This window comes from Trichechus manatus, unplaced genomic scaffold (assembly GCF_000243295.1).
Source record: "Trichechus manatus latirostris isolate Lorelei unplaced genomic scaffold, TriManLat1.0 scaffold00069, whole genome shotgun sequence".
NCBI lineage: Eukaryota > Metazoa > Chordata > Mammalia > Sirenia > Trichechidae > Trichechus > Trichechus manatus.
This window is the reverse complement of record NW_004444005.1, coordinates 1,969,260-1,976,511: the sequence shown is the minus strand read 5'-3', so window position 1 is coordinate 1,976,511 and position 7,252 is coordinate 1,969,260. Positions and strand designations below refer to the sequence as shown.

Genomic DNA, 7,252 nt, shown 5'->3' with positions numbered 1-7,252 from the left:
GAAAGAGGGGTCAAGAACAGGGACTGACCAAAAGCAGACGGGTGGAAGGGACAAGAGACAGAAGTGTTTTCTGAAAAAATGGGGAGGAACGCTGGGGAAGAGGAGGAAAGATAAGTAGGTCACTGTCTTGCACCTGTAATACAAAGTGAAGAAAGTTTGTTTTGGAAGGTAAGTCCCAGGGGGATCTGACCCCCAAGCCCCAGAGTAGAGGGTAAGAGGCCAGTGGCAACAGCTGCCTGGTGTTGGTTGCTGAAGGGTTAAAAAGTGCCATGACGGAGCTGTCAGGAGGCAGCCCTTGGGATCCAGGGCTCAGTGTGCTGTTACCGCAGCGGCTGTGTGCTGACGGGTAGGGATGGAGGTTATTTCTTAGCTCTCGTGCTAGCTCCATACTTGTTTGCTGCTAGCCACCCCCTCAGTTGCTACAACACTGGCTCTTGTTCTTCTGGGACTGCTCATGGAGATCCACACCCTGGCTTCGGCCTGCTGCACCCCTCAGATTCTGGAGTTCACTCTTTGGCAACTTCTTAGCGATTGCCAGGAAGAGACCATTCACGTTCACATCTATCTTGGCTGACGTCTCCGTAAACAATAAGCTGTTGTCATCTGCATACGACTGGACCTCTTCATACTCCACCATACGCTTGCTGGCCGGGTCAGCTTTGTGACCCGCCAGGGCAATAACAACACTATGACTGGCCTGTCACTGTAGTTCCTTCACTACAGCCTTTGGCTCGGACAAAGGCTTCCTAATTAGTAATGTCGTAAACCACAACTGCAGCTTGGGCACCCCTGTAGGACATGGGGGCCAAGCTATGGTATCGCCCCTGCCCAGCTGCGTCTCAGATTTCAAACTTGACTGTTGTGTCATGTAGACAAATGGACTGGGTGAGGAAGGCCGCTCCAATGGTGTTCTCCTGGCACTCGTGGAACTGCCCTTTGGCAAAACATAATACCAGGCTAGACTTCCCCACTGCAGATTCCCCTGATTTGAACTGGCATATTTTGCTGGCCTGGGGCTGCCCATTGGGCCTGGCTGAGCTTCTGCCAGTCATGGCCAGATTATCAGAGTGGGAAAGGGTAGACGGAGGCGGGGGTGTGCCACAAATCGGCAAAAGGGGAGGGGTTTGCCAGTCCTGGAATGGAATTTCTCTCTTTCCCAAATGCTGTCTTCAGTGACATCAGCTCATATTTTCAGGCATCATTCCATCTAACTCCATTACCTGCCCAACTAAGAACCCTTCTAAGGCTCTTCCAATTAGACATCTCTCCAGAGACCCTAGGGACTGGGCAACCCCAGGTCTTGAAAATTTACCCTATGTTTTCTCCTAAGAGTTCTATGGTTTTAGCTGTTATATTTAGGTCGTTGATCCATTTTGAGTTAATTTTCATATACAGCGTGACGTAGGAATCCAACTTCATTCCCTTGTATGTGAAAAATCCAATTGTCTTAGCACCATTTATTGAAGAGACTAGTTCTTCCCCATTGAACGGACCTGGAATGGTGTCTTTTGATGAGCAGAAGTTTTTCTTTATTTTTTTACTGTAGTTGAAAATATACACAGCAAAACATATACCAATTCAACAATTTCCTCAAGTACAATTCAGTGACATTGATTGTAGGCTTCACAATGTGCAAACATTCTCACCCTTTTTCCAAATTGCTCATCCCTCAGTGATATAAACTCACTGCTCCCTAAGCTTCCTAACTTTTTGAGTTTGAGCAAAAGTTTTTAATTTTGATGTTTAATTATTTTTTCTTTTATGGTTATTGCTTTCTATAACCTGTGTTATCATCTAAAAGCTTTATGATTGTCTTAGTCATCTAGTGCTGCTATAACAGAAACACCACACGTGGATGGTTTTAACAAATAGACGTTTACTTCCTCACAGTCAAAGTAGGCTAAAACTCCAAATTCAGGGCGTCAGCTCCAGGGGAAGGCTTTTTTCTCTCTGTGGGCCTTCGTCTCTTCCGTGTTCCCCGAGACTAGGAGCTTCTCTGCGCAGGGACCCCAGTCCAAAGGACAACGACGCGCTCTGCTCCCAGCACTGCTTTCTTGATGGTATGAGGTCCCCAACTCTGCTTGCTTCCCTTTCCTTTTATCTCTTCAGAGATAAAAGGTGGTGCAGGCCACACCCCAGGGAAACTCCCTTTACACTGGATCAGGGATGTGACCTGGGTAAAGGTGGTGTTACAATCCCAGCTTAATCCTCTTTAACATAAAATTACAATCACAAAATGTAGGCCAACCACACAATTCTGGGAATCATGGCCCAGCCAAATTGATACACACATTTTTTGGGGGACATAATTCAAACCATGACAATGATTTTAGCTTTTATGGTTTAGGTCTATGATTCACCTTGAATTAAATTTTGGGTATGGTATGAGGTACGAGAAAAGGTTCATTTTCTCTTCCATATGTATATCCAGTTGTCCCAAAACCATTTGTTGAAAAGATATTCGTTTCCCCATTAGATTGCTTTGACACCTTTGTCAAAATCAAATAACCTTTAAGTGTGAGTCTATGTCTGGCTCTCTATTCTGTTCCAGGGGTCTGTCAATCTTTATGCCAGTACCACACCATCCTGATTACCTTAGCTTACAAGTCTTAAAGTCAAGTAGTTAAGTCCTCCAGCACTGGGATTTTATAAGCTCCCCAGGTGACTCTAAGGTGCAGTCAAACTTTGAGAACTCTGAGAACATTCTAATGTGAGCCAAAGTTTTAAACTTAGCTTTCTCTGTCACTCCCCTCTAGGCCTACATGATAAACCAATTGGTATACTTGATCCTAACCTCCTTTAGTGTATCCAGAATCCTTCTCTTCCTCTCCAACTCTATCACTGATGCAAGAATTTTTAAAGACATCCATTTCTCACCTGGCTCCCCACTAGAAAAAAAAATTATAAGTCCTTGGTGTGGCACACAACGCCCTTTGTGATTAGGGTCCCTGATACTTCATCCATCACCCTCCCCAATAAGTATGTTAAACTTCAGCCATACCATATTTGCAGTTCCTCAAATGTTTTAAGCTTCTTCATGCCTCCGTTATCTTTGCCTGCCCTCCTGTTTAAAACACCCTTTCCTCCTGCTTTCACCTTCTATTTCCTTCCTCCCTTTTGACCTTTAGCCTGGCATCATCTGCCCTAATCTGCCCTGCTCCCCTTATCTGGAATAGGTGTCCTTCCCTGGTTCCCATCGCTCTCATGCTTGCCTTTATTATAAACATTAGGACACTTGTAATCGTCAGTCACCTTGTTGAGCAACCCCACTAACCTGTAAGCTTCTTGAAGGCTGAGACTGTGTTTCCATCTCTTATCCCTAGTGCCTCGCAATGTACCTGGCACATATGGGGTACCTAATAAATGTTTGTTAAATGAGTGAAACCTGGGCTCAAATCTGCACTGTGATTTGGGGCAGAGTCCTTAATCTCTCTGAGCTTCTAGTTCCTTATCTACAAACTGGAAATAACACCTATGTCACAAGGTGGTTATGAGACTTAAATGTGCTAGTCCATGTAAAATCTACTGTATGGGCCTGGCACATGGTAAGCACTCAATAAATCTTGGTTCTCTTTCCTCTCCCTACCTTCCACCACCAGATCCTTCAGAGATACCCCTTTCTAGTTACACTTCTTCAACTCACCACTAGATGGCGTCAGTCTCTGGCCTGACACTCAGTCCCAGAGCTGCCCTATTAATGTCCCATCCCAGGCAATGTTACACTCAGTGAAAAAAGGGGGATGTTTAAAAATTTGCTGAAGGATCCAAAAGGAGATATTCTCTTCCCACACCAACTTCTTTGCCCACTGTCACCATTCCAGGTATCCTGATCATGGATTGCAGAGAATTATTCCTTGATTTCTCACTATTTTCTGTATAATTCCAAACCAAGGTTTTGAAGATGAAAGGAGTTTCTTAAGAAGTGAGGAGAAAGAGAAGAAACTAAGGCAGACAGGAATTGAATGATGAGCGCTATAGGAAAAATATGAGGAAGCAAGATGCTTACAGTCATACCCTGTTCAACAATAATTATTTATGGCTGTCTCCTCTACCCTAGGACTACCCTAGTCCTAACGTTCTTGCCAGCCTCCTCACCGATCAATCAAGAACTCCCGAGTGGATACAAAGTAAAAGACATCGCCCCTGTTCTCAAAAAGTTTATAATCTGGTCATCTATTAGGGCCCACACAATTAAGTGCCAAACTCTGAGTACTAAGGCTACCTTGACGGCAAGTTTGGAGCAAGATAGATGGGCAGAGCAAGAATAACAAGAGAGCTTTTCGGAGGGGAAGCTGGGGGAACAGTATAATTAAAGGCTCAGGTAGAAATATGCATTCTCTCATCTCACAGAAACACCTCAGCACTTCGCATACTGGAAATTACCCAAGTGCCCAACAATCCCGATAGATTGTGGAGTATCCAAGCAAACAGATTCCAAATAGCCACTATAAATAGTAAGCGTGACATGTATATACTATGTGAAAAGGGACCAGGATAAGTTTGTTGAAAAAGCAAGTTACAGAACGGTATATATTGTATGAGCTCATTTGTATTATTTTAAGGCTATTCGTTTATATTTATACATAATTAAAAAATAAAAATAAAAAACACTTGGAAGGACACCCAAGGAACTGTTAGTAGTGGTTACTTTGAAGGCGGGGCTAAGGAATGCAAGGTGGAGAGTAGCAAGTTTACTTTTCACCTTGTACCCTTCTATGCTCTTTGAGTTGTTCTAACCACTAAGCATGTATATTTTTAAATTGTGGTAAAAATATATATAACAAAACATTTGCCAAGTTAACAATTTTTACATACACAATTCAGTGATCATGATTCTGTTCATCATGTTGTACAACCATCACCACTATCCTTTTCCAAATTATTCCACCATGATTAACAGAAACTCAGCGCCCCCTAAGCTGTAACTCTCTCTCCAATCTTTACTCCCACCCCTGGTAACCACCAATAAACTTTGGTCTCCATACATTTGCCTATTTCATGTAAGTGGGATCATACAATATCTGTCCTTTTGTGACTGATTTATTTCACTCAGCATAATGTTTTCAAAGTTCATCCAAGTTGTAATATGCGTTAAGACTTCATTTCTCTTTATGGCTGAGTAGTATTTCATTGTATGTATATACCACATTTTGTTTAGCCATTCGTTTGCTGTCGGACATTTAGTTGTTTCCACCTTTTGTGAATAGTGAAGCATGCATTCTTTTTTTTTTTTTTTTTTTACAGTATAAAGTTAATAAAAATGAATACACATACACATTCAGGAGATGGTAGCTGGGATACACTGGGAGGTAACAAGTGAGCAGTGTTACAGGCTGGCCAAGGCCAGATTTTAGAAGACCATGACTGTTCGGGAGAAAAGTTCACATTTGACTTACCTGTCTATAGACACCCAGCAGAGGTTTACCAACAAGGAAGAGATACAAGGAAAGCAGAGTTTCAGGAAGATAGACAGAGGGGAGAGGAATGAGACTGCCCTCTCACAGCACCCTGGGGCTACCTGTGGTCCCTCCAGATACCTTTTTCCTTTCAAAGCTGCCTGAAGCCTATTTCAACCTAATTTCACTTAGACCACAATATTGGTAGGGCCCCTGGGAGAGGAAGGAACCTAGTAGGCATTCATTAAAAACAGTTAGTGAGTCCCTGCTGTGCACATAGCACTGCGCTGGGCCTTAAGGGCTGGATAAAAGGATGAGTAAGACCCCACCTCTGCCCTGAGAAACTCTCTGGCAGTGGAAATGGAGGAAATCAGAGATAGATTTCAAAAGGAAAAATGACAGGCCTTGAACATAGGCTTGTAAGATTGGATGTAAGAGAGAAAGGCCCTGAGGAGTTGGCACTAATTCTAGGGCTTCTAGTCTAAGTGACTAAAGACAGGTGAGGATGGCCCTGAGCCAAGGGAGCCCAGAAGCAGCGCAGGCTTGGGGGAAGGGTTGAGATTCCTCTCTTGCTCTTACTGTCATTAACAGCCATGTCCTCCACCCTGCTCACCTTTCTGCCAGGGGCAGACTGAGTGGAGGCTTGGGGCTCTTCCTCGACTAGAATTTTAGGGAGATAGGTGGTACAAAGTCCCTCATCTCTAACGTCAACGTCGCCTGCCCTGGGTCCCTGAACTCTTGACTGCCAGACACCCAGAAAGTCAGACACCACAGCTTTAAAACACTGCCCAGAAGAGGGCAGTGGCCAAAAACACATTCACCAGGCTCTGGGAACCGCCTGGCGCCTTCTGGACTCAAAGTAGCATTCCTGTAAGGGATCAGGGCCGGGGACAAAGATCTGGCCCTCAGCAGGCACCCCGAGGCCTGGAAGTGGAGGTCCACAGTTCTTTATCTTATTCCAAACGCCTGCTGCTCAGAATCTAAAACCCCGACTTGGTGAGGAGCCAGCCTAAAGGTGTAAAAACAAAAAAATAAATGAGTCCCCATATTTTGGGGCGAGCGGGGCTGGCCCTTCCTCAACCCCACCCACTAGTGACTCACCTCCCTCCAAACTAGGGCCTGCCCCTCCTGCGCCCGCTGCCAGAGGAGCAGGGCGGAGCGGGACTTGAGGTGGGCTCCATCCCCGAGCCCTAGGTGAACGGACAAGCTCCGACATGTCCCCGTGGGTGTCCCAGTTTACTCCAAGCCCGGGAGCGAGTGGGGGCGGCCCCTCGCGGCCCCTCCCCCACCCCGCCCCTCCGCCGCAGGCCGCAATCCCGGTCCCCGGTTTACAGTCTCCAAATCAAAGCTCAGCCTTTCCCGGTACCTTCCCCGCGGAATGACTGCCCCCGCCCCACCCCAAGCTGATGAGGCACAGGCTGGGTTCCCCGAGGAAATCCGGCCTCGGCCCAGACCGCAGGGTCTTGGACCCCCCACAGCGGGAGCCTAAAATCCTAGGGTACGACACCGAGTTCCAAAGAGGAGCAGCTCTCTTCGCCCACTGCCTAATCCCCTCTCCGCCCGTCCAGCTCTCTGGGGTGTAGGGGCGCGCTCAGTCAGGAGAGAGGGCGTTCCGGACCCCAAGCCGGCTAGCCGGCCCCGGAATCCCCACTCTCCGTCGGCTTCCCAGAGCTCCAAATCTTGCCGCTCCTCGTAATCCCCCTCCCCAGGGCAGCGCGCCAAACCCGCGCATGCGCACTGACGGGATTGCCGCGTAGCTCTCCCCCCCCATTTTCTTTCCCCGCCCCTTCCCTCCCTCCCTCTTCTCCACGTCCCCTCCCTCTCCCCCTTGGCCCCCCCGCTGCACCTCAGTCCGT

At 46.7% G+C, this 7,252-nt stretch overlaps 1 pseudogene; it reads right to left on the bottom strand.

Moving 5' to 3' along the window:
• Positions 1–286: 286 nt before the first annotated feature.
• LOC101344134 (ras-related protein Rab-5B pseudogene) lies at positions 287–1,085 on the bottom strand (annotated as a pseudogene).
• Positions 1,086–7,252: the final 6,167 nt, after the last annotated feature.